Genomic DNA, 27,890 nt, shown 5'->3' with positions numbered 1-27,890 from the left:
TATCTAAACATTTAAGAGATTATATATATATATATATATATACACACACACAAATACATATACACGCACATACATCACTGAAAAAAAAAAAAATCAAAGGTTACAGGGACATTATAGTTAGGTTGACATTTTACCCATATAAAACCATAAAAAATTCAGCAGTAATAGTTATATAGTTAAACTTATGTTAAGAAACTATAACTGGTTCAAAGCTACTTTAAAGCACAAATTATAGTTTCTTAACATAACTATAAATATAACTTCTGAATTTCTATGATTTTGTATGGGTAAAACATCAACCTAACTATAACGTCCCTGCAACCTTTGTTTTTTTCAGTAATTTCTATGTTTTGTTTAACGCACACATTAATATTTCTGTCAGGTTGCAGCCAGCCTTGCTTTTCCTCCAGATTTTAGGATCCGAGTAGGATCCGCATCTCTAGATACATTTCTCTTTCCTTTAATAATTTCAAAAACTACTGAACAGATTTACACCAAATAACAAAAAGTGTGTGTTTTGGACCAAAAGCTACCTTTCTGCCAGACTTGGTGTAATTCCGTCCAGAGTTTCGGGCTGTAGTCATGTTCAAAATCACTATGGGAATTAACATGTGAAACTCACTTTTTTTTTTTACCCCCTACCCCCCCTTTTTCCCAGCCCCACTCGATGGAACACCCCAAAACCTTCCACATACAAGAAAATCCTTGAGCACACTTTAAAAAAAAATCAAATTTCATCAAAATTTCAAAGAATCATCAAACAGCGCCAAAGATATAGCCAAGTCAAAAAACACTTTTTCAATTGAAACTAAGTCCTAACTATAACTACCTACTGGCTAGCATGTAATATTTTATATAATATATATATATATATATATATATATATATATATATATATATATCTCTATCCCAACATGTCCCTGCTGTTCCTCTGACTACTTCCGCCTACCCAGGTCGGTGCCGGGCAACAGGTGCAGGACCCGTTCAAAATTTGTCAGAAAACCAAGCATCTATCGAGCAAGGAAGAGCCCACACTCCGGGAATTGCTGTCCGAGAAGTTTATTAAAAGCGGCTGACATATTATTATTATATATATATATATATATATATATATATATATATATATATATATATAAATAACACACACACACATATATATATATATATTATATATATATATACATATATAGCAGCGTGCTCCAGCAGTTTTATCTGTGGCCCAATGTGTGCCCCCTACAAATTCACTTTCAGAGACAGCACTGGCACCAAGGGCATCCTACCTGGTCATTTTCAGCATAGAGGGTTTGGTCTCTTTACGCCCCTCCCCACACACCCAGGGCCAGCTTTAGGGCAGTGCGATTGGTGCGACCACTCTGGGCGCTCACTTAGGGAGGAGGGTGGTGACTTCACAGGGGATGCTGTGTTTAGCAATTACTTAGAATTTAAAAACACCTACTGCAGAGTTCCTTGTCCAGCTTTCAGACAGCAATCAAAAAGTCAAGATAACTCTTGCCATTAATGTTCCGGCTAGAGAGAGCAATGGAGTTTTGTCTAGTGGCAGCTTTAATTTGCCATAAAGTAGTGGAGGGGGTTAATATGCCTGCTGCAAAGAACACGTACAGGGCAGATAACAGATCTGTATTTTATGTGGATAGCTGAGTGGATTACTGCTTTTGTCGTCACAGAGGTTCTTTTGTTGCTGCAGTTCATAAGATACAACTCTAATATAAAACAGTGACTGTAACAAACTGTCATCAAAGAGCTGCATGCAAACTGCATAAAATAGGTTAGGACGTTATGTTCCCCCCCCACCAAGCCTTTGATTCCCTACTCGTAATGTTGCTGAAAAAAATAGTTTGTTTTGGTAGATATACAGTATTGTTGGTAAAGCCAGCCTTTAACGGTGCTTTAAAACAAATGAAATGTATGTGAGAGAGGAGCTATGGAGAGATGAGGGGCACTTTTGCCCGGTGGTAGTGAGGGAATTCGAGGAGGTCACAGGGGGGCAAAATGGTTGTCACACTGGGCACCACCAGCACTAAAGCCAGCCGTGCACACCCCCAGCGCAGACAAAACATATCGTTCACCCTGCTTTCCAAATAAAAAAGAGTCCGCTCTCAGAACGGGTCCAGTAGTGATATACTTTGAATCAAGATTCCCCCATCTGTGGGAGACTCGATCTCAGCCTGCCTTAGCAGAGCTAGGATCTCTCATCTTACCATGACAGCTCTCGTAACGTGCCAGGAAACACTCTACTCTCCTTTCCAACTTGTTTATTAAAGGCAGACATTGACCTTACATGCAATAGGTTATTTCTCTTCTCAGGGACTATACTCAATTCAGTATTAAAACTAGTCACTAGGTGTCAGAGCTGCATTACTGTGTCCGAACTCCCCAGACCGCAGCCAACGTCATGCCTTACCTCACCAGTGGGTTTCACTGTTTCAGAGGTGCCTCACTTTCATACGAGTAACTCGGCCTGAGGCATGCTCTGGCCACTAGGTTTCACTGCTGCACCAGTGTATGTCTTCTTCCTCCAGGCCTCAAAGCTTACTATTTTGTGGCTAGTCACTTGTGGATGAACTGTACCTTTGATTCTCAGTTGCCAGGGCACGATTCGGGGCTGGGGGGGTTGGGTGGGGAAGCCCTACACTATTATTTTAGAAAGGGGACTCTATTTTTCCCTAGCCTATGGCAGAGCGCTGTCTCCTTGTGCCCCAGCACTACAGCTTGCATTTGCAGACACCACTTGCCTCAGAATGCTTTCTAACTTCAATCCTACTGACAGAATCTCCTTTATTTGTGAGAATGGCCCAGGATAGGTTATCTTTCTCCTTTCTGAGGAACAGAGAATCTGACAAAGTTAACCTTTTTATTGCTTAATGCACTGCAAATATGAAACAATTTTGTGTTTTAGGGCTGGATAAAGAACACCCTGAGGAAACAAACAGGAATTAACAGCACATTCTATTTATTCGCTAATAGTAGTTTAAACAAGTAGGCCTAGATTTACAAAAGCTTTGTGTCAGTTTTGTGTTTTTTTCCCAACTTAAACTCAATGAACAGTGTTCATGTGGGATTTAATATCCAAGGAAAATTGCAATTTGCGTTAGTGATGCAAAGTTGAGCAATGCGTTGCCCTACGTTACTTTGCCTCAAGGGGGAGGTTCCATGTGTGGTGCATGGGTGTTCCCACTCAACCACACGTGGGTTTTGATGCAAATCCCAAATCAACAAAGATTTGTCGATAGGGATTTGACCAAACTCCTACGCCTCCTCGAGGCTGATGCGACAAAAATGTTTTCAGTTCTCCTCATTTTGCCACTCTCCATGTGTGCCGCATAATACAGCATACGTACAATTGGGAAATCCTTAAAGTATACGTTTATTACTGAAATGGACGCCTTGCAGTGCAAAACCTATACTTCAGACAATGCAGATACCCTTGCAACAGGGGGAAGGGTGACTGCGTTGGCACATGTCAACCTAAAGTGCACAAACGCAGAAAGACACCAGAACAGCACCATATGGCATTGTTCCCCTCTCCTTTCCACGCAATAGTACAACACCTTTATTTGCTGCCCTGCGTTGCAAGACTTCTTGAAAAATCTGGGCAGTAAATTCCAAGTTCCACATGTTTCAAACTATTACCACTTTCAGCCCTTTCCGAGCTTGGCTACAAATTAATATGTTGAAAAAATACGTGATGTCTAAAAAGTAAAAACAAATATATTTTTTCACATTCTTTTGTGATTATGTGTATTTGTTGTTTTTCTAAAATAGAGCTTCGCCTGTGAAGTGAAGAGCAAGGTCATGACATCACTTCTTCTAACGTCACTATAAGTGACGTCATTGTGATTTGCATAGGAAAATGAGTCTCCCCCCCCCCCCCCCCCCACCCCCTATTTTCGTTACCACTTGAGCCCTGCAGCTGCACCCAGGGGCAGAGCCACGGTAGGGTGACCACCCGTCCGTAAATTTCACGGACTGTCCGTAATTTCGCCCTGCTGTCCGTTATGAAAACTTTAACGGACGGCATTTGTCCGTAATTTTAGCCTTTCACCTAAAGGGCAATGGAGGCAGGGCGAAATTAAGGGCAGATCAGTTTCCCCAGCTGGGCTGGAAGGCAGGGGGTCTCCTGTGCTCTGAGGGAGGGAGGGGCAGACAGATAGGAAAAGGCATTCTTGCCAGGGGGTCTCCTTCCCTAAAGACATGCAAATGTGGGCAACTGGTAAATCTGCAAATACAAAGGGGCTTGAAAACCTACATTGACTTTACTAAAAGGAGTCACTTGAAGTTTTCTGGTGGCAAAGATATTTCTTTCAGAGAGGTATTGTAATGGTGTTCCAAGGTGAGCTGTGGAGTGTGTGGTTTTAATGGAGTGTTATACATTTTTTTATCACTAGGTATAAACTGTATATTATTCAAATCTGTATTTGAGAAGCACTTTTTTTTTATTTAACCAAAATTTATTTGCGCATTTTGTAGCAGCCTTTAATATGATGTAATTGTATTTTTCACAGTTCTTTCAGGTACCTCGGTACCTCATAGTACTAACAAACATTGGAAAAGCCAATAGGTCTCATCTACGAAAGAGTTATTGGCTTTGCTAATGTGTTTTAGCCATTAGCCATGTTATACACCAGGGTAGCTGCTGTTCACACATGGCTTAAAGCTAGTGGCATAGTGGAGTGGAGTAGAGTAGCATAGGAGCAGTGGCGTAGAGCTCAGTGGTGCAAAGTACAGTGCAGTGGGGTACAGTGCAGTTGTTTAGAGTGAGTAAGCGTAGAGTGCAGTGGCATGGAGTGGCATGGGACAGAGTAGAGTGGCATAGAGTGCAGTGGAGTAGAGTGGCTTACAATAGAGTGGCAGAGAGTGCAGTAGGATAGAGTGGTGTAGTGGCATAGAGTGCAGAGTAGACTCGCGTGGCAGAGAGTGCAGTGGCGTAGTGTAGAGTGGTGCAGAGTATAGTGCTGTATAGTGCAGTCGCATAGAGTGGAGTGATGCAGAGTAGAGTGGCATAGAGTGCAGTGGCATGGAATGCAGTGGTACATAGTACATTGGTGTATAGTACGGTGGTGGAGAGTGCAACACTGCAGAGTAGAGTGTCAGTGAAATGATGTAGAGTGCAGTAGAGTGGCACAGAGCAGTGGCGTAGAGTACAGTGGTACAGAGTAGAAGGCAGTGGAGTACAGTGCAGTTGTTTATAGTGCATTGGCGCGGAGTGCAGTGGCATAGAGTGGCATGGGGTAGAGTTACATAGAGTGCAGTGGAGTAGAGTGGCATACAATAGAGTAGCAGAGAGTGCAGTAATGCAGAGTGGTGCAGTGTCAGAGTGCAGAGTAGACTCGTGTGGCATAGAGTGTAGTGGTGTAGAGTGGTGCAGAGTGGAGTATTGTAGAGTGATGTAGAGTAGAGTATAGTGCCTAGAGTGCAGTGGCATAGAGTAGAGTGCAGAGTTGCAGAGTAGAGTGCCAGTGCAGTGGTGTAGAGTGGTACAGAGAACAGTGGCATAGAGTACAGTGGTGCAGAGTAAAAGGCAGTGCAGTTATTTAGAGTGCACTGGTGTAGAGTGCAGTTGCATAGAGTGACATTGGGCAGAGTAGAGTGGCATAGAATGCAGTGGAATAGAGTATATTGGTGCAAAATGCAGTAGTACAGGGCAGAGTGGTGTAGAGTATAGTGGCGGCCAGAGCAGTGTTGCAGAGTGTCAGCTTGCAGTGGTGTAGAGTGCATTGAACTAGAGTGCAGTGGTCAGAGTGGTATAGAGTACAGTGGCGTAGAATAGATTGTTTCAAAGTAGAGTGCAGTTGCATTGAGTGGAGAGGTGCAGGGTAGAGTGCAGTGGCATAGAATGCAGTGGCACAGAGTGCAGTGGCATAAAGTAGATTATTTCACAGTAGAGTGAGGTGGCTTAGAGTGGAGAAATGCAGGTTAGAGTGGAGTTGCATAAAGTGGCATAGAGTGTGATGGCATAGAGTAAAGTAGTGTAGAGTGCCGTGGCATAGAGTGCAGAGGTGCAGAGTAGATTAGAATGATGTACAGTGTATTGATGTAGAGTGCCGGAGCATAGAGTTGAGTGTTACAGAGTAAAGTGCATTAGCATAGAGTGTATTAGCTTAGAGTGCAGTGGCATACAGTGCAGCGTTGCAGAGTGGCAGAGAGTGGATTTGTGCGGATTAGATTGGTGTTGCCTAGACTGGAGTGGTATGGCGTGCAGACGAGCAGAGCGCAGTGGTGTAGAGAGGTGCAAAGTGCGGTGGCTTAGAGTAGAGTAGTACAGAGAAGAGTAGAGAGGCATAGTGTGAAGTAGCATAGAGAGCAGTGGCATAATGTGTAGTGGTTCCGAATGGAGAAGAGAACAGTGGCATGGAGTGACGTAAAGTGGAGTGATACAGAGTAGGGTGCAATTCTGATATATTCTGAAGTCTATTTAAATGTTGTCATGTGATAGAAAAAACTCTTTCCTAACCCCAGTTTCCAGCAAGATTGTTGCATAAATCCTCTCACTTTGAAGTCAGGGAAAGGAAAGTAAGCACTAAGTTCCCACCGAAGACAGAGCCTGACATTTGACTTTGTTCTTTGAATGCACAGCAAATATGATAAGATAAGAACAAGATTTACAGGCCTATTTACAGAAAGGGAGCACTCAGCAGGATACTGTAAATAAGGTTGTGGCAAGGGAAGGGACGAATTCAAGCTGCATAGCCTAAAACAAATAAAGCCAGCAAATTGAAAGCAACAAATTGTGAGTTACAAACCACAAGGCCAATGGCAAGCAACGGGCAGAATGCATTCACAAGGAATCACTATGAATTTACTTAAAGTGACAGCTGTGGGATACTTTGTGGGGAAAGTCCAGTATTTTAGTCCATATCTTGCAGAGGTTTGGCTACATCAATCACCCAGGTAGTATGACAAGAAGACCTGGAGTGGTTTCCATGTTGCAGGATAGGTCTGTACACCCATTCTATCAGTTTGCCACCATTTCCTATGGTACAGAGCTTCTGGCACACCTCTTGTAGGGTTAGTTCTAGGTAGCAGACATGAAATAGGGCATTTAATGATTATTTAAGGTGGTTGTAAGTAAGAAGTTGACCGGGGTGAATATGGTAGTCTGCCACAAGGGTTTAGAAATTTAGTAGCTCACTGTTCAGAAACAAAGTCCCCAATTTTAAGACACCTGCAACATGCCACTGATGGAGTTGCTCTGAGCACAGCCATCCTGTGCGAGTGGGAAGGCTTAGCAAAGGTAGTGCAGGAGCATAGGGTTTCTTCGTGTCAGTGAGTTTACAGGTTCTGGCAAGGCAAGAGAAAGTCGTGCATGATAACCCCAGATGGTGATCCATAGAATGATCAGTAGGAAACGATGAGCAGTGCATTAAGCCTTCCTTAAAAGTCTTTACTGGTAAACCCCATCTCATGCAGGGAGGTGGGCAGAAAGCCAGTGAGCTACCCATTGGACATCTGCAGCTGAATAAAAGCATTCTATGTCCAGAATATCTAATCCACCCACATTCACAGTTAGCTTTAGAGTGGAAAGAGCTCCCGATGGCGCCGCAGCGACCAAATCAGATGTGTGGCCTGTCTGAAGAAGGAATGAAGGATGAGCAGGGGAAGGTTTGCAAAATAATACTATCATTGGGATGGCACACCATCTTCGCTAGTGCCACATGGCCTCTACAGAAAGCAGAAGAGAAGACCAAAAAGCAAACTGGGCTTGGAGAGACCGTTCGCTCTGCCGAGATTTTCATTGTGGAAATCAGTGTAAGAATGGTAGATATTAATCACTAGGTATCAAAAGGTAACTGGTTCCCAGTTCAATCTTTTATCTAATTGTGTATGAAGGCGAAAACAGTGCCATATGTTAAAGAAACACTAATAACATTTTAAAATTTGTAAAAAATATTGTGCAATTTACATCCCAAATATTTTTAAGATTCTATGTGTACTTGACACTTAGGGATAACCCAGATCTCTAGTTTGGCTTTTGCTCAATTTCAAAACCATATAAAGACATGGACTAAGCAGGCAATTGCCTTGCACAACCTTGCAAGGGGTCTGCAAGCACTAACAGCGAACCATTGCACCAGAAGAGTTTGCCAAGGTGGATGGGTGTTGATTGTTCAACCACTTGACAGTGCCCCTTCTGTTTCGCTCCTGTGTGCAGACAACTCCCCAGGTACCCAATACCTTCAAATAGTCTTGGTGGACCCATCTTGTCTGATTTTAGGAATTGTCCCACCTTGTTCTTTTCTTCTTTATTTATCCAGTTGTTAGCAACAACCCTTTGAATTACTTGCCGTGGATCTCCCATTTGATCTCGATTTCATCCTACTCTTTTATTATCTTTGAATGGTAGTCCGGGCTCCCATTTCTGAGATAAATGTAGAGTCCCAAACATACACTCTAGTGCGGTGAGACTACAGACAAGTTATGGGTACATCACATCCTGTCATTAGGTGAGACTGTCACCCACACCATCTGGCCTGCCTCTTTAAAAATAATTAGGTTGAAAGTCCATGGGTGGTTGGGGTAAGCCAGATGTTTTTGTTCAATTTGTTTAAACTACCATAAGGTTAATGACCTTAATGTTTCCCAAACTGTTTGCCAGGGGTTTTGAAATGTTCAGAAACATAATCAAAATTTTGCGGTTACTCTCTCTTCAGGAAAGATCGGGTAGATTAGGGTAAGGGTGATGGCTTTGCCGTGAAGGGCATTCATTTACTACTGAACAAGGACGTAATGTGACAGCTGAATGTAGCACACCAGGAGGCAATCACAAAAGGTCCACAGTGAATAAATAGTGCTATGTTAAAAAAAGAGTACATAAATGCACTGACAACATAGTGAGGCATGGCCTCTCTTGCGTGTGTCTGTAAAACTGACGTTTGTTCTTGAATTTTTGTCCTGAATTTTGGCCCTTTGTCCTGAATTTTGACCCTTTGTCCTGAATTTTTTACAGTCCTGTCCAGAATTTGCCTCAATGCCAGGTGGTCACCCTAAGCCACGGCCACTTGTGTGACTGGCCATAGCGTGTCCTCCCTCCAGTGCTTACATCGTGACAGGAGCCTAGCTAACGCTAGCCTGTCACTGAACGCCAGGGATGCCTCTGCTCTCAGCACATCAATCAACGGGTGCCACTGCGGATGGGTACCTGTGACTCGTCACTTGGAATGAGCACCGGAAAGCGTCTCTTCCCTTCAGTAAATCAGCTAATGCCAGTCACGCATCTGCAGAACAACTCAGAACATTCTGGAAACACCTAGAGACTTTCTTGCAGCCTCCCCCCTCTTTCCGTGCACCATCCCGTGGCTGCCATAGCGATTTGTAGAAACAAATACATTAAAAAAAAATGGTTTCGACGACTGGATGTCACATCTACGCTTTCGTCTGCTACGACGGAAGCTTTAAGGAACATCACCGAGCCAGTTACCTCCAGCTAAGAGAGGCATCGAATTGCACCCAAAGGAACGCCTCGAGAGAGCCATGCCTGGGTTATGCAAGTGAAAGTAACATGGAGGAAAACATGTGTAATATATAAAAAGCGCTGAGTCAGGCATAGCTGGACCGGCCTCCACCCTGCAACGGAAAGTACAGGAGGGGCGAAGGTTCAGCCTGTCTCTGTGGCAGCGCTGTCAGCGGGTGGGTCTCATTCCACCCCACACTCTCTCGGCAGAGATGGGAAGGGCTGGTAGGCGCGAGATTTCAGTGGTAAAATGAAGAAATTGCTATTTGCACATGTGCTTTAGTATTAAAGTCGTGGGTGTATTGAGCAACAGGTCGCATTTCAAGTAGTCCCAGACAAAAAAATAGTTTTCATGTGCTTAGTTTTGTGATACACGACGGTCCACTATTAGGCCACGTAGCGTAATTAGGCCTCTTTTGTGTAAAAAAATTAGCGCGTGCGCATGGAAACAAGCCGACTCCGAGTACTGCTTATTGGTTGTAGTGCGTGGGTTTTAGGAGCTCTTTTTAAAGGTGTAATGCTTCCTCATGTTAAAATGGATTCAAGGAAACATTTGACACTAAACTATAGCACAAGATAACAGTTTCGCATTTCAAGTAATCGTTCATCCTTTTCCCGAAATTTCGCATATTTATGCAAACGCAAATTACACTTATTTCGCACACCCCTAATTTCTAGATATGAGACGTACATAGATCACCTGGCCATAATGTAGCATTACTGACTGTGTAACCGGTTAATAACAATAGTAATTAGCCCTAACCTGACTTATTGGACATAACACAATGCTCTTACCCTTGATGTGCACGTTTTGTAAATGTTGCTACATATGCCCTGATGTCTGAAAAGGGCTGGGGAGACCCTGACACAGGTCTAATTTCAACAGAACTTTGATTCTGAATGAAATGTAGTTAGGCATATACACCTAGTTTCAGGGTATACATTGTTGTCTGGAATGCCAGTAGGACCACAAACATCCCTTCTTACCCTTAAATAAGGAGTGCTGGCATGTACCTGATGGGCTTATCAGATCCCATCAAGGGGCTCTGACACCCTACCTACCATTGACTTTGGACTTCCTAGACCCACCATGCCAGGGTTTGTGTTAAAAGTGGTTTTGGATATCTCATGTAATTTGCCCAGAGCAATCGGAGCTGGCCTATGCCTGTGGAATGAGGTGGGTTTGTACCCTCACTCTACAAAATGTCAGTGTCAAATAACGAGTTTGAGAGCCTGGGAACTCAACCAAATTATGTTTTAAAGTAGTAATATCCCTTTGCGGCATCATGTATGTATGTATGCATGCATGCATGCATGCATGTTTGTGGTACTTCCCTAGCAGAAACCTAGCCAAAGTTCACCGGACCATGTACAGGGTTATAGACAAACATAAAGGCAACTAGTAATAGGAGAGGAGCTGGTTTGTGGACAGTTAATGGATTGTGATGTTGTGTTGAGGTATAGAGGTGAATCTTCGAACCTTTCCAAAATTGGAGCACCACTGGGGCAGTCCTGATGGATACAAGAATGTTGTTCCAGATCCAGGGAGGATATATAGAAAAGGCCTGTTGCATTGTTTTTTCTTTTTTTCAGACTTATTAGTCTGCAGCCTGATGGTGTCCTGGCTTTGGGTGTGGGCTGCATCATGTTGTCTGTAACAGCATGGCATGGACGCATTCACCAAAGCCAGATATCCCGTAAGAAAGCAGCCTAAAGGCCAAGGCATTTTGGAACCTACATACCCGAGGCCACTGCACAGGAGCTAAATATCAACCTTTCTTACTCTAGTGATCCAGTCCCTCCAGCTATTGCCAAATATATTGGTGAGGTCACCCTTCCTCACTGGCTTGCCCTCACCAATTCATCTGCCCAAAACAGTTTTGTTCCCAAATGACAGAGCTCCGCATGTGAAGCCCCTCGAAGGGAAAAAAAAAACATTTGCTCCCCGTAAGTGTAAACAATTACCACCTCTTCTCAAGTCTACCCTTTCTGGCTATAGTTATATGGTTATGGAGAAATGTGTATTCTCACAGTCGTTAAAACAGCTACTAGGCCTGGCCCAGTCTGGTTTCAAACAGGTCATATTACCAAATATTTCTCATGGTGATCAATAATATCCTATACATTTTTAATAAAGGCCACCTTGGTTTCTCATCCTAGGGGATTTAACCACAGTCTTTGATATGGTTGAACATCATTGACAGCAAGTTCTCTGATCCATCCTCCATACGGTGTGCTGTGCTTTAGTTCTCCATCCCAGCGTCCATCCTTTTTAATATCTCGGTTGAACCTCTGGGTGAACTCTTGATAGATCTTGGTATCCCTCCCCCACCAATATAGAGAAGACACGTGGTGCACAAAACTGGACTCCCCTAATTTTGTCTTCAAATTATAATCCCAATTCTCATTTTCATCCTGAGCATCCACAATTGGATACGGCAAAAGTACCTCAAATACAGTATGATTAAGACTGAATTTCTCCTCCTCACACTCATCCAAATCCAAACCAGTCACCAACCGTCTCTGGCTTGAATCTAAAAAATAAAATTAAAAAATTTAAAAAAAACAACAAAAAAAATTTACACTTTCCTACTGGACTAAAACTTAAAGACTTAAGCACATTCTCCCCTTCCAGGATATGAAACAGGCAGTGGTGGGTCTGGTAATCTCCAGTCTTCCCTGCTTGCTTGATAACCATAACCAGAAAATTGACTATCGCAGCTCAGAGAAGTCCTACATGCATCAGTCAGGTTCCTTGCGAACACAAAACAAGCACTGGCAAAGCCAATATGTCTAGCATTGACAGACAGACTTTTGGCTTTGTCCATGCTTGCACGGTCATGGTTTTTGCAAATTTATTGTTGGGGAGGCTGTCCGGCCTCGTCAACATGAAAAAAAATTATAATACAAAAATATTTTTTTGGCCTGAGAAAGCACATATTCCAGTAATAGTCCCTGTAACTGAAGGAACTACTTTGTGTGTGGATGTGGTCCTTGTGAAGGTGAAGTGAAGTTAGCTAATGGCAGAAGTGGGCTTACCCATGGCCCCCATGCTGGATGCTATTCTGGGCGGAAGAAAAATGTTATGACACAACAATAGACCAAAAGATGAAGAAGGATCACTGAAATCCCCTATAAATATTATTCTAAATATATTTTAGTAAACTCAAATGATCTCAGCTAACACCAGACAAAAAAATGGAACACATTATCCCAAGCTTGCCTACCTTAAATGGCTCCCAATTGAAGCTCCCTGCACTATGAGAACTGTCCCCAAAACATTAGGAGCTCTCGACCCTCAAATTCTCAAATATCTCACGCAGAAACGTTCCTCCTTTGGTGGGTCTTCCTCCCAACACTCTAAATACAGGTGAATCTTTCATATTTCGTATTTAAAAACAAAAAAAAAAAATCAAAGCTTCACAGATCTTTTGCTGGGAATTTCCCAAGAGTCTGAGATGCACTGCCCTCTTCACATAAGGAATGGCCACTCTTTTCAAGGGTCCTTTCTCAAGGACTTGCTCCTTGAGGGACACCTGCACCTGACTGCTCACTCCTACAGCTCCTTCCTCTGTTGGTGTCAGTGCTCGCATCTCGCTTTTGATGTGCTGTGGTCCGATACCCAAGTGGGCTGGATGCACCAGTTCTAAACGCAAATTACATTTGATTCATTATTTTTCATATTTTGTGTGCATCACAAAACACCCTCCACCTCTTTAATTCATGACTAATACTGTACCTTTATTAACCGATTCTGCTATCCCATCACTTCCTACTTACACCTTAACCTGTAATGTTGAGTCTTCTGATTGTATTGATCATTGACTGCTGCTTATAGGACCAATATGCTAGATGCTATCTGTGTACTCCTACCCATATATATTTATGCTTGAGGATGATGAACTTTCATTATGTCTGTTGGAAACCATGTTAACTCCTACGTATACATCTCTCATTACCTTTATTTATGTTCTGTGGGCTGTAATCCTCTACAGTGCCAGGTGTACTGTAAACAATGTTTTTATTATGCTATTGGTCAATACCAGTTTGACTTGCTTGTTGTCACACCAGTACTTTGTACAGCTCTCTCAAACCTGACTGGGTGGAACGTGAACGTAACAAATAACTAACTAAATGAATTAATAGGAGACGATGCGCAATTTACTGGTCACAATTTGCAACCAGTGTCTGTGCGACGTAAAGAATTTTAAGAACCACCCAATGTACTAATAATTCAGTTTGTCAAAATTCTGAAACGTAGTGGGTCGGACTCCAAGGAACGTCATGAATGAGAAGTCACAAATTGTGACTCGCTGCAATTGGAGGCACATGGATGGTGGCTTATTGAGGGTCAGCAGACCACGTCTGTGATTCTTTTTTAAGAAAGCAACCTACTTCCATTTAAAAAAAATGCAGCCCCTTTTCCATAAAGGAAAATGAATGGTTTAAAAACAGAAAGTGTTTTTTTTCTTTAAGAGTGGATAGTGCTTCCCTGGAACAATGTCAACTCCTTAAACACATTTCTTTTTTTTTTTTAAGACTCACAAAAAAGGGACCAATTATTTTTTTGTAAATACATCACAAAGTCCTTTGAGATGTCTGTAAAATATCAGTGTTTTGAGACTGGATTTCTGTTGGAAAACACTGAACATAAGATACAGTTTCAGTATTTGGAAGAGGTGGCTACAACACAACCCTTTCATACGCCAAATTGGTATCCAGTCCGAATGCCACTATAGTACTCATAAAAACCTTTCCAACTCCTAACATGTGTTTAGTACATGATAAGAAATCATTTCAACCCTACAAACACTGAATTGAAGTGTGTGTTTAGTACCGCAGTTCTTACCCTAGCATCCACAATTTTTTAGAGACTGAAATACAGTTGGAATTTAATTTTTTAAAACGTTCTGCAAATATGAAAGCATTTGCAATTGCAGGCTAAAAATTAAGTTGGTATTTTTAGCTTTATTCCTGGGAGCAGCACAAGAACAGAAAACAGTTATATGACCAACTGGTTGTCTGAATTGAAGCACTAATATGAGCTAACAAAACCAGAGGATGCATCAAGAGCAAAAAAAAGAAAAGGCGATGTGTTGGAGGTCTACCCTGGTGCCTTTTTGTCTTTTAGAAATAAAATCAGATTTTGAAAAGTTCAGGCCACCCCATTATAATTTTGATTTTTGCATAGTGTTTTGAAATATTTCATAATCTATCGGTCTGATGTATACTTTATGTCGGTTTGTGTACTGTATTTTTGGATGTTCAAATTGTAGAAAAAAAGTGTAGAAATTGGTTAGACAGGGATCCCGAGCTACCAACTGTGATTCAGTGGGGTTCCAAGAAGCCAAAAGTTTAAGAACCATTGGCTTAGTACATCTACCATTGAGTCTCCTGGGGGAAGGGTGGGGTGGAATTGGATTTAGAAAAATTGCAAAGAATTTCCAACTAGAATCTAGAGTAGCCTTAAGCTTGTGGACGTGTTTAATGCAGATGATTGTCTTTCTTCTATCCAAAATATAAAATACTATCCTGCTTCGATACATACTTTGACCTAACCACCGATTCAACTACACCTACAATTTAGGATATATTTTATGAGTCATTAGTAATTCAATCTGACTACGAGCCCGCTTTGATTTACTAACACATTCCACAACCACGCAGTACTGAGAAATTGAAGTATAAACTGCTTTTAATTACCTAGATGTAAATATTGTCCCAATTCTGGCAGTCATACAAATAGCACAGGTGCCGACCTCATGGTGATCAAGACAGTAATCAACATAGTAAATCACTGAAATAACATGTACTAGACTCATTAAAACATATTATGTGATATTAACAAAGATGGTGTACAGACTAATGTCTGGCAGCCATAGTCTGTGAATGACTAATAATGATTAGGAAGTCATGTTTGCGCTGATAGATTCATTTAAGATCCACTATATCCCAGGTTAAATTTATAGGAACTATTAAACTAAGATGCACTTACAGCATTAGTAATCAGGCTACAGATTTACTGTAAAAAGAACAGATGGACTGAATGCTGACCAGTGCAAACTCTCACCCCCAGTCACAGAGATATGGGTTAATCCATTATTATTTTGGCCCACTACGCCACCCCAGTTTGAACCCAGCCATATGCAAATCAGACATGACCCTGCTCCCCCCGGGAACAGACCAGCACGAAATGTCAGGCCAGGTCCTCCCTGGTCCGGAAACAAGCATACTGGGACTGGTTTCGGGGTACCACCCATCATCAGCCAAGTTAGCTTGAATCCATTGGCGCAGTAAGCACGGGACCCACATCTGAGCATACCCTTCCCACTTAGGGTGACAAAAGCAAAAAGAACAGCTGATGGACGGAATGCTGAACAGTGCACTGGGGTGGCATGGTAAGAAAAAGAACTATGGATTTAACCCAGATCTGTGACTGGGCGTGAGTGGCTGAAAATTTTCAGCACTACATCCATCATTCTTTCGTATTGCTAGAGATTTACTTTAGCCTAGGGATTTCATTGAAATTCCCGGTACTGTCTTTATTCTCATAAAAGCACAAGGGATAGAAAACAGAGTTGCTCTCATTTATAAGTATCCCATAAAAATTAAAAATGTCTCTAGCTGGGCCATACAATGATCACATCTAAATGCCCGGCTTCTTAGCCATTACGCTTCCTGAAACCATAGGAGATAATTGGGGGTAAACCTCTGAGAATATGATAGAAGGATGCTAACGATATTCAAGAAAAGTATCATTATAGGATATTTTAATATGTGGGCTGACCATGACAAAAATATCAGGCCATTATACTTACCAGCACAATGGCTCATGAGGCTAGCACAACTTTACATATCACAAAAAGTTGCTCCACTCCCAAGTTCTCCTAACGGTGTAAAGATTGTATTGTTCCAAGTCGAAGTGCTATGTAAACCGCTGTTTAGTTTATAAATTGTGCAACTAAAAAATCCTGCCAGTAAACCACCAACAGACCAATGTTTCATTTACATACGTCAAGATCACATTGCCACTATTATACCAGTTTACATACAAATCTACATTAACAAGATAAATTACCAACAAATGAAATACATGATGTAAATCATATGCACACACCAGTCACAAATAAAACTCATTGGTATTGCGCTTTAACTACAGAACCCACAATGCTTCACAGTAGTGTCCCCACAAAGGAAATTACTGATATTCTGTCATCCCAGTAAAAGAGAGTTGTTATAATAAATACTATTCATATAAAACATGTTTCTAGCCCATCCTGCCGTGTCATGGAAGCCCCCATCTTTGCCATGATTGTTTCTCAGTTGTTCTATATGCTTTTAAAATCAACAAGCATTGGCAAAGCCAAAAGGTCTCACCTTTGGGACCTATTATCATTGCCAATGTTTTTTAGCCATGTTGCAACAAAGCTCCGAATCTGTGAAGCATGGCAAAGAATATTAAAAAAAAAAAAAAAGTATTTGAAGCAGCCGGCAGCGCATGCCTGCAAAATAACGTAGCTGTTTTTATCATTTAGTTACCAATCCCAAGTAGACAGGTAACTAAAAAGAAGAAAAAAAAGTTGAAATACTTTTAAGTGGGTGGTGGGACCCAACAATGTAGTGTCAGAAGCAGCAGAGTTGGAAGCAACATGGAGGTCGCAGATGGGGGTGAATGCAACACGGAAGACAGGGTTCAGAAGCAACACTAACCACGTGGGTGGGAGAAAAGCAAATAGATGAAAGGGAGCACAACTTGAAGCTGATGAAGAGAAGTACACAAACAAAAGAGAAACATAGAGCAGAAAATCTGAGGCGGGAGTACAAACGGGAGACAGCTAAAAACACATACACTCACATGGAGAGTTTAAGCAAAAATGAGTGCTTGGAAAGCAAGCAGGTTAAGGACACAAGTATTGCGCTCACGCTCCATGGGAGGGACAAACACAAAAAGAGGATGGAAAGGCCACATCAGCTACTGAATGATAACAAGCAAATGAGAGTGACAATAAAGTCAACCAATGGTAAGCAGTTGGCGATTCTAAGTCCACTGTAGGCTAACAATATGTTTTGCATGAGCTGTCTAGTAGGCAAGACCTGAAAACAGCAATTTCAAGGTTAAGATGCTGGTGCTAATGCTGGAGGTATCTAAGAACAATACAATCACAGGAGATTTTAATATGCGGGCCAGTTATGAAAAAACGAATAGCAGGACATAATTAAACATCTACAAACTTTAGGCACAGTTTACTGACACTAACAGGACTGATTGCTAGTATTCCAAGACATATCTTTCATTATTTCCTTCTTTTTTCCTTTATGTATTTTTTCTTGCCTTCTTTCTTGTTTTCTTTCCTTTTTTACTCTCCTTCCTTTGTTCTTTCTGTTTTCCTTTTTTCCTTCATTTTTCTATTTTGTGTTCTTTATTTCTGCCTTCATGCTTTCTTTCTTGCCTTCTTTCATTTTGTCTTTATGACTTCTCTTCCCTTTCGTCCTTTCTGCATTCCTTCCTTTTTTGCTGCCCTCCCATCATTTTTGCCTTCCTTCCCTTTTTCACTTCTTTCTTCCTTTTTTGTCTGTCGTCCTTCTTTGTCTACCTTATTTCCATTTTTTGCCTTCTTTCTCAAAGGCAGTGCAAGGCTAGCAGCCAATGCCAGGTCAATGGCCTTTTCAGGTCTATGCTATCCAAGACCTTTTGATTTTACTAAAAGTATACATAACATAGTTAATTATAGGGGTTTTCAGCTAACCTTCATCCATTAGTCTGCGTTTGCATCATTCACATTTTTCTTCTACCCACCCCAGCATGCATTAAGGGGCAGGGTTAGCCCACTTCAGCCACTGATTGACTTTATTATGAGTTATGGCATGATGCCCTTTCAAAAGGAGTACATTCACACTCAAGGTGTAAGGTGTACCATGGTAATGAGTTCTTTTTGAGACTAGAAAAACACTGTTGCATTTAACCAATGTCTTTCTTTAAATTTAATAAGGGCCCAGCAACTTCCCAAACAAAGTTTTGCAAAAACCATGACAAAACAAAAATGAATTGTCAAAAGGCTGGCGGGCAACGCCGGACCTATTGGCTTTACCAGTGCTTGTTTTTGTAAAAATACTAACCTTAACTGAAGGTACTGTGAGGTGATCCATCCAGTGGAACATTGGGTCACACAAAAGGAAAATAACTAAATATCAACCTGGTCAATTGTAAGTCTACTGCAGTTTTAAAAAATAACGTGTGATGGGATGCAAGACCTAGTTTAAGATCGTTCAACTGCGGTAAGAGGTGGATGAGTTAAAAACAATGATCAAAGTACTGAGCCTGCAGGTGAAAAAGAGGTTGCATTCCAGCTAAAATACTCATTGACAACGTCACCTTATTTGGACCCATAATTAAGGCAATTATAAACTACATCATTTACCAAGCCTATTGCCCCAAGCAACTGGAACTTTATTTTAGCTGTTTAAAGAATGTATCTACACTACATTCCAGTTTATACTTATGTACATTAGTACATTGTGTAATCGGTTAATTTTAGGTTACTCAAAAACCTCAATAAAAACTAAAAAGAGTAAGAAACTCACGGAAAGCGCATTTGCTGAGTACAAACAGATTTGGTTCCTATGGACTCAGCTATCTTAAGTTACTCATTGCAAAATTCTCTTTACTGCCAAAATAATGGAGGAAGCCAAATTAGCACAAAATGGCTCTCATCTTTGAAAAGCATGGATCCAAATAGAGTGGTAATTGTAGTCCTGTCCAGACAGGGAGGGCCAGCACTCCTCTGGAAAATGTTTAAAGAACAGACATTGTCAGCGGCAGACATGACCAATCAAATCTTTCTTGTATTCAAACATCTGCCTTGTGTTACTTTACCTTAGAGATTTAGAGAGACAATAGGTGCATTAGATGAAGAGTGAAGTTGTTGGCGTTGACCATCTAGCATTGACAGTAGTCGGCTATGATGGCTATCCCCGTACCACAGTCAACCTACAGGATTTACTAGTTGTTGACAGTGGTGTGCATTTCCATTAGAAAGCGGTTGACTGCCAAGTAGACTTCTATGTATTGAACTACACCAAACATGCAGAAATCCTAAATGACCATGTATATCAATCAAGTCTTGGATGCTTTGTGACTGGTTGGCTTTGAATGGAAATACAACTGAATGAATGTTTGGTCTGATAACACTTTCTCTGATGTACAAATATTTCACAATCGAGGTCTCTATCATTCCAACATATTCCTATAAGAACATCCCTGTGGTAAACTTAGATCCTATGTTATCACTGGAGCTTTCAAACAATTACCAACACCTCACTAACAGACACGCAATTGTGAGCAAAGCAAAGAGGCAAACTGAAGAATCCTTTACATGAGGTGTGCCTAAAGAACCAACCGTGTAGCCTAATACACGTGGACTAGATTGTTGTTCCTAAGGAGCTCACAGAGTATTCATTCACAAGGCGAATAACTGAACGCCGTAATAAATTAAATATATAATAGCTTGTACAGCACCCTTATCCTGGGCCAATACCAGCAAATGTTTTGGCATGGCACCTGTAAAATCTAAATAGTACAATGTGCCTAAATTCTGAACACCTAACATTTATTTACTGCTTTGAATCCAGACGTTAAGCACTGTTTTTATAAGCAGGTGACAAGCCCCTTTCTGGCACTCATTTTAACCCACAATACAGATACATGAATATAGGTGCACACAGCTCTTTTGTACTTATACTAGGTCTGGCTTGACAGCGGAGTTGTCTGCGTGACCTGTTTTTCCCAATTATTTTAAATATGCATAGAATGGGCTTTGGCTCTACCCAGAGGAATATTTCTCCTTCACTAAATGCTTTTGAATGCTTGGTGCATCATTCCGCCTCAGGTGGAGTGCTTCCTTTAACATGTATCAGGGACTATTTTACTTGTCAAGCCTGAACAGAACCATCACACATTACATTTTAATCTAATAAATGCAATGAGTAAAGAAAGCATTTTTTTTATCAAATACTTTATTAAAAGATCAAAATGCAACTCACACACATTGGCTTTGCCAACGCTTGTTTTAATGGTGCTTCTTACTACAGTCTTACTTGTAAAGGAGTACTGTAAATAATAGGTCTCATTACCCACATTTCAGCCGTCAAAGATTGAAAATCTGTGCTGGCCTCAATCAGAGTTCAACCTGTGACCTTCAAGTTCAGTTGCTCACCCAGTAACAAGGACTGGCAAAGCCAATTCGCCTTACCTATGCAAGAGCTATGGCCTCTGCCAAAATGTTTTAGCCGTGTTGGACACCAATGTGACTGCTGTTCAGCATGGCTAAAGGTAGGTTGGGTAAAGGAGAGTGGTGTGGAGTGTCATGGAGTGGCATAGTGTAGAGTGGGGTGGAGTGTTGTAGAGTGGAAAGGCGTAGACTGGAGTGCTGTGGAGTGGCAGAGTGCCGTGGAGTGATGTAGAGTGGAGTGGCTTAGAGGGTGTTGCATGGAGTAGGGTGGGCACAGAGCAGAGTAGATTGTTTTGGAGTAGTGTAGTAGTGTGGAATGAGCTAGAGTGGAGTAGAGGCTGTAGAGTCAAGTGGCGTAAAGTGGAGTTGCGTGGAATCGAGTAGCATGTCATAGTAAAGAGGAATGGGGTGGCATAGAGGGAGTTGTGAAGAGTGGAGTAGTATAGTAGTGGCATCTAATGTCAGGGATGTGGAATTCCTATGGACGCCCATCTTGTTTGGGGTCAAGGGCAACAAGTTTTTATGTTTACTTTGTCCTTGGGACAAGTAGGCCCAACCCCCTGCAGCACAAACCCTTTGGCTGCCTGTTTACAGAGAGTTGAACTCTCTGCAGTTGAGATAATGTGTTTCCAAAGGATAATGCTGTTCGAACTTGTATTTATGGTTCATTATTTGAAAGCCTTCATTTTTAGGGTGCGTGCTGTAAATAAATGTTTTAAGGTCACACTTCACTACTGACGTTGGTTCCAGTACAAAAAAATAAAACGTGTACACACATGTTTGAAAAGTTTAGGCTAAGAGGCTAAGTATAATGCTCCCAGAATGCTCTCTGATTATATGCAAATGAAGTGTCATTTAGTAAAATGTGTTGATGCATGCTAGTATTTCCCAAAAATATTTCTAATGGAAAATCAGTGTAACCATTTTCAACACTATTATGGGAAGCATGAAAATAAACAAACACTGACAAAGCCAACTGATCTGACATATTTTTATAAGTCTTTTAGTTTTATCAATGCGTGTCTTGTTTTGACATGGCTTTTGTAACACTTTATTGTTGTGGCAGCTACCAGGCCCTCAACATTGTAACAAACATTGGCAAAACCCCCCCAAAAAGTTTTTGAACTCTTAAAGCACACGTTGCCACCAGCGGCATAACAAAGGCCCCGCAGCCGCCCTCCAGGGGGCCCCGTCAGCACAGCACCTGCCCTGAGTGAGTCTGGAGAGGGTGCTCCTCCATGTTCTTTGCAAAGGGGCACCCTCCAGTTTCGTTACGTCACTGATTGCCACTGTAGTTCCTGACACTGAACAAAACTACTTTGTGTGGCAATATGCTCCTTGTGGAAGAGCAGAATGCGATCACTCACAGTAAAGCCAGCCAAAAGAGAGAGAAATAGAAGTTTAATAAAAACAAAATGTCTTTGTTAACACCAGACCTAATTAGGGACCAAGACCCACATGTAGGTAGCTTTTTGCATGTCGCAAACAGTGACTTTCGCTGTTTGCGACGTGCAAAAAGCACATTGCGATGCACAAACCCAGTTTTGCGATTCGGTAACCTGGTTACCGAATCACAAAACGGGTTTGCGACTCGCAATTAGTAAGAGGTGTTCCCTTCCTAATTGCAACTCGCAGTGCAATGTAGGATTGTTTTGTGACCGCGAACGCGGGCGCAAACCAATCGCAGTTTGCACCCATTTCAAATGGGTGCTAACACTTTCGCAAAAGGGAAGGGATCCCCATGGGACCCCTTTCCCATTGTGAATGTCACTGTAAAAAAAAATTCAGAGCAAGCAGTGTACTGTGGACCACTGCCTGCTCTGAAAAAATGAAACGAAAACGTTTCATTTTTCGTTTTTGTTATGCATCTCGTTTTCCTTTAAGGAAAACGGGCTGCATTACAAAAAAAAACTGCTTTATTGAAAAGCAGTCACAGACATGGTGGTCTGCTGTCTTCAGCAGGACACCATTCGTGAGGGGGTCGCAAATTGCGACCCACCTCATGATTATTCATGATGTGGGCATTTGCGAAGCCCTTGCGAATCACAGATTGTGTCAAGGACACCATCCTACATTCGGATTTGCGACTCGCAATTTGCAGGTCACAAATCTGAACCTACCTACTTGTGGCCCCAAATTCTTAAAGAAAGTCACAAAAGTGCACCCATGGTATATGTCGTACCCCTATAAAATATTTGTGAACTGTATTTTAGCGTGGGTAAATACGATGTGTAGATTTGCTCATGTGAAAATCTATTGAGCATTTGCAAGTTCATTTTCCCTCCAGCCACTTTCTTCCCAACCCTGGAAGAAGTTCTAATTCTGCCATTGTCAGGAGTAAATGTCCAACCTTTCTTAATATGGGAAAATATTAGAGAGAAGCTGGTAAAAATCTTTAAAACATGCAGGTTAGTAGGTTTGCAGACTCAAAGGCATTCCAGCCCTGGAACTATTGCTTACTGCTTCCTCCAGCCCCAGTATGCAGATCTGCAGAAAGGTGGCAAAATAAGGAAATTTCTACAGTAGGGATTGAAACTCCAAGTATTCAAGCCCTACTATGGTAGTAGCCCTGGCATAATCAGAGAGGCTATTAATTGCTGCCATAATTTGTCGCCACACTACATGGCACCAAAGGGACAAGTAGATCTTTTTACAGGACAAGTAGATTTGAGAAGCAACCTGTCCCCTGGACAAGTAGATATTTTAATAAATTCCACACCCCTGTCTAATGTAGTAGAGTGGGACAGCATAGAGTGTTGTGGAGTGGCACAGAGTGGAGTAGAGCGTCAGAGTGGAGTATCAGAGCGTAGTGTCGTAGAGTGGGATAGAGTGGCCTAGAGTGAAGTGACGTAAAGTACAGTAGTGCAGAGTAGATTAGCATAGAGTACACTGGTTTTGAGTAAAGTTGTGTAGAGTGGAGTGGTGTAAAAGAGTGCAGTTGCATAGAGTAATACAGAGTAGATTGCAGTGGCGTAGAGTAGATTGTTACAGAGTACAGCAAAATGGTGTAGAGTGGCATGGTTGAGGGTAGAGTGGTGCAGGGCAGAATGTAGAGGTGTAGAGTGGCAGATAGAGTGGTGTAGAGTGCAGTGGTGCAGAACAGATTAGAGTGGTGTGTAGTGATGCAGAGTGTAGTGGCGTAGGGGGCCTTGGTGTAGAGTGCAGTAGACTGGTGTAAAGTTGAGCGGGCAGTGGCATAGAGTACCACTCAGAATAAAGTGGTGAAAAGTAAAGTGGAGTAGAGTAGAGTCATGCAGACAGCACTGGCGTAGAGTGCTGTAGAGCAGAATAGAGTAGCGTAGAGTACAATGGTGCAGAGTGGTATAGTGTGTAGTAGTCCAGAGTGCAGTGGTGCAGAGTAGATTGGTATTGAGTTCAGTGCAGTTTTGCAGAGTAGAGTGGCAAAACAGAGTGGTGTATAGTGGTGCAGAGAGCAGTGGCACAGAATACAGTGGTGCAGAGTAGAATAGAGTGGCAGAGAGTGCAGTGACAGACAACAGTGGTGTAGAGTGGCATAGCATCGAGTGGTGCAGAGAAGAGTGGTGATGAGTTCAGTGGCAGAGAGTGCAGTCTTCCAGAATATAGTGGCATAGAGCACAGTGGTGCGGAGTAGTTGGTGTACAGTGAACTGATTTTCAGTAAAATGGTGGTTAGTGCACTAGAGTAGTGTGCAGTGGTGTAGAGTGGCGTAGACTGACGCAGTGTAGGAGTGTAGTGGCATAAAGTTCAGTGGAAGGGAGTGCAGTGTTGCAGAGTAGACTGTCAGAGCGCAGTGGTGTATAGTACAATGGTATGGGATAGGGTGGCGTAGAGTGGTGCAGAGCAGAGTGGCATAGAGTATAGAAGTGTTGAGTAGAATAGAGTGGTCTAGAGTGCAGTGACTTAGAGTCCAATGGCGTATAGTGCAGTGGCATTAAGTGTTGCAGAGTAGAATATAGTAGTGCAAAGTAGATTGGCGTAGAGTGCAGTGAAAGATTGCACTGGTTTTGAGTAAAGTGGTCTAGAGTACATTGGCGTAGATTGCAGTGAAGCGGAGGGGAATGGCGCCAAGTTCAATGGCGTGGAGTGGTGCAGAATAGAATGGCATAAGGAGCAGTGGCCTAGAATACAGTGGTGCATAGTAGAATAGAGTGGCATAGAGTGCAGTAGATTGGTGCTGAGTGCATTGGTTTCAAGTAAAGTGATGTAGAGTGGAGCGGCACAGAGTAGTGCAATGGCACTGAGTGCAGTGCAATGGCATATAGTAGACTGTTTCAGAGACTAGTGTGCACTGTAGAGTACAGTGGCGTAGAATAGAACGATGTAGAGTGCAGAGCAGATTAGAGGGCATAGAGTGGACTGGCATAGAATGCAGTTGCCTATAATGCAGTGGCATGGAGTGCAGTGTTGCCGAGTAGAGTGGGGCAAAGTGAGTAATGTAGAGTGCAGTGGTGAATAGTGAAGTGATGTATAGTAGTGTGGGGTAAAGTGCATTGGCATAGATTAGAGTGGCTTAGAGGCATAGAGTGAAGTGGCGTAGATTGGCGTGGTGGAGAGTAGAGTGCAGTGACTCAATGTGGAGTGGCAGGTATTGGAGTGGCGTGTCATGGAGTGGTGCAGAGTAAAGCGGAGTGGCATAGAGTGGAATATGCATGATGTGGTAGCACACTGCCAGTACAGACAACACATCTTCAATTGAAAATACCATTACATTTGCACAAGCATACAGTTTTACTGACAAAAGTATACAAGTGCACAAACGATAATGTGTGGACATGTCATCACCTAGTGTATTCATTTGTTTTGATGATATTTAAATATTTGTTTCCACCACACCTCAGAATACCAAAAATATGCTGATTTGTGCTTTTCTATTTTTTATACATTCTGCAGTATCTTCACAATTCATTTACAGACATTTAAATGTTATTGTGTGCTAGGAAGAAAAACAACATTGTACAACCTTATTCATTAACTCCCTCCATAGCCAGCATGATTGTCACAAAAATCCTCTCACTTTGAAGTCAGAGAAAAAAAGATAAACACCAAGTTCCGTGGAGGAGCTTGACATTTGACTTCTGTCTTTGAATGCACAGCAAATGTGACAAGATAAGAACAAGTTTTGAAGGGCTGTTTACACAAAACCAGTACTGGTGAAAGAAAACAGTAAATAGGGTTTGGGTAAGGGAAAGGACAAACTCAAACTGGACAGCCTAAAACAAATAGAGCCAGCAAATAGAAAGCAAGCAAACTTGAGTTACAAATTACAAAGCCAATGGTAAGCATTGGTTGGAATGCATTTCCAGGGAAGCTTTCTAAATGTCCCCAAACAGCTGTCTGGTAGGCTTTGACCTGAAAACCAAGATGTGTTTTTTCTTTCACATCACACGTTCAACAGGTAAATGAAAATGTTGTGACAAGCCACAGCAGTTCTAGCTTTACTTTGTCAGAGGCAACACAAAAAGCATGTAATTCAGTGTATCGCATTACGTAGATGTTTTTGAATTCCCCAAAACTATTTTCCATAGTATACAAAACCAACAGAATTGCTTCTGCGATTTAATAAATTGCTGCGCTGCAAAAGTTTAATCTTATATTAAGCAGGTCACAAGCAAATTTTACCGCAGGCTCTTAGCCGAATTAATTTTCAGGATTATAACTTGTGTCCAGTAAATAAGTCAATGACCTCTCCAACACCTGCATGAACCCACTGAGCTACCTTGCCGAGATTCTAATGTGGAAAGAACAAGTTTACAGACCTGTTAATATTGCTTCTAAAAAGACTGTGGTAACAATTTGCATGTAAAATAGAGAGAGGGGGAAAAAAAGTGTGTGGACAGGTGCTGCGTTTTTATGAATGCACTGGGATGGGTTGGGAGAGACACAAAGAGCGAAAAGGAATGGATTTGGGGGGAGAGGGCAATAGAACATGTGGGAAAGCAAGAAACCACGGGCGCTCCCATAGAGTGTTCATAGAAGAAATGACGTGTCAGGATGCTTCTGACGGGCAGATCATTTTGTATGCACACGCCTACTGAATGATGAAGGCACCTATTTTAGTTATTTTTAGTTACCGTTCCAAGATGGCAAATTATACTTGGAGCTATAAATTAAACAAAATAATTTTTTTTACACTTTTTTTTTTAAGTGAACAAATCAAGAAATAATGTCCCCTGGACATTTAATATTTTTCTCAGTGATTAAATTAGACGTATCTATTCTAAGGCGAAATTGAAATCAAAAGAAAATAACTAAGTTCAGAACTTATTGTTATTTTATATAGAGAAAATAAATCACTTTTACAGCTTGACCCATAAAGAGAGTCACATAAACACCATTATACATCCCTAATTTAAAAAAAAAAAAAAATATATATATATATATATATATATACACATATATACATACACACATCACAAGATATATTATTAAAAGGAAAACATTTTAGAAACTGGGCAGGGCACTATAATCATTATCCAAAGAAGAGGGTTTAATCATCACTATGTAATAGAAGGTGGGTGGTTATCCTTCCAGTTCTGGACCCTTCTGCACTCTAGCTTGCTTTCCCTGGTTTTATTTTTTATATACCAATAGGTCTGGTCATGGCAAGCACTGCGATGATTTCTTTTCAAATGCTTTATTTCTCACACACAAGCCACAAAATTGTAAGTTAAACAAAAAATGAAACGTGCTGCCTCCTAAACATGTCTGCCACACGATTGCAATAAAAAAATGTTTAAAAAAAATAAAAAAATACAAAAATACAACAACAAAAAAATCACTGATGCTGCCATTTTACTTTATTCATTTATTTTTAGGCAAAAAGCATTTCAGTTGTGCAATGCATTTCATTAATATTGTTTGTGAAGGAGCCAAAGCTAAATCATCTCGCAGCCAAGCAATCAAATCACAGACAGCTCCAATGCCACAAACACTTTTTACAGCAACTTTAAAAAGGCACACAAAAAATAAATACCAGCTAAACTGGCACACAAAGTGCAGGCAAAATAAATGACTTATTTCAATAAAATTTGAAGCAGCTTTGTCACTGAAAAGAAAGGAACTATGTTTGACGGATGTAAACAATGTACACAAGCTAGGAGTGGTTACTCAAAATGAAGGGAGCCAACGGGGCAAAGTGGACTGACCCATTGCTCGATGCTATATGCTACGGAAGGTGGAAGCAACATGTGATTGACAGTTTGCCAGACTAG

The 27,890-nt window shown here is 41.5% G+C and overlaps 1 protein-coding gene across 4 annotated transcripts in view; it reads right to left on the bottom strand.

Moving 5' to 3' along the window:
- PDLIM2 (PDZ and LIM domain 2) overlaps positions 1 to 27,890 on the bottom strand; it is a 142,040-nt gene that overhangs the window by 102,697 nt on the left and 11,453 nt on the right. The window lies entirely within an intron of this gene.

This window comes from Pleurodeles waltl, chromosome 11 (assembly GCF_031143425.1).
Source record: "Pleurodeles waltl isolate 20211129_DDA chromosome 11, aPleWal1.hap1.20221129, whole genome shotgun sequence".
NCBI classification, from domain to species: Eukaryota; Metazoa; Chordata; class Amphibia; order Caudata; family Salamandridae; genus Pleurodeles; species Pleurodeles waltl.
Note: the sequence above shows the minus strand (reverse complement) of the source record. Positions and strands in the feature narration are given on the sequence as shown.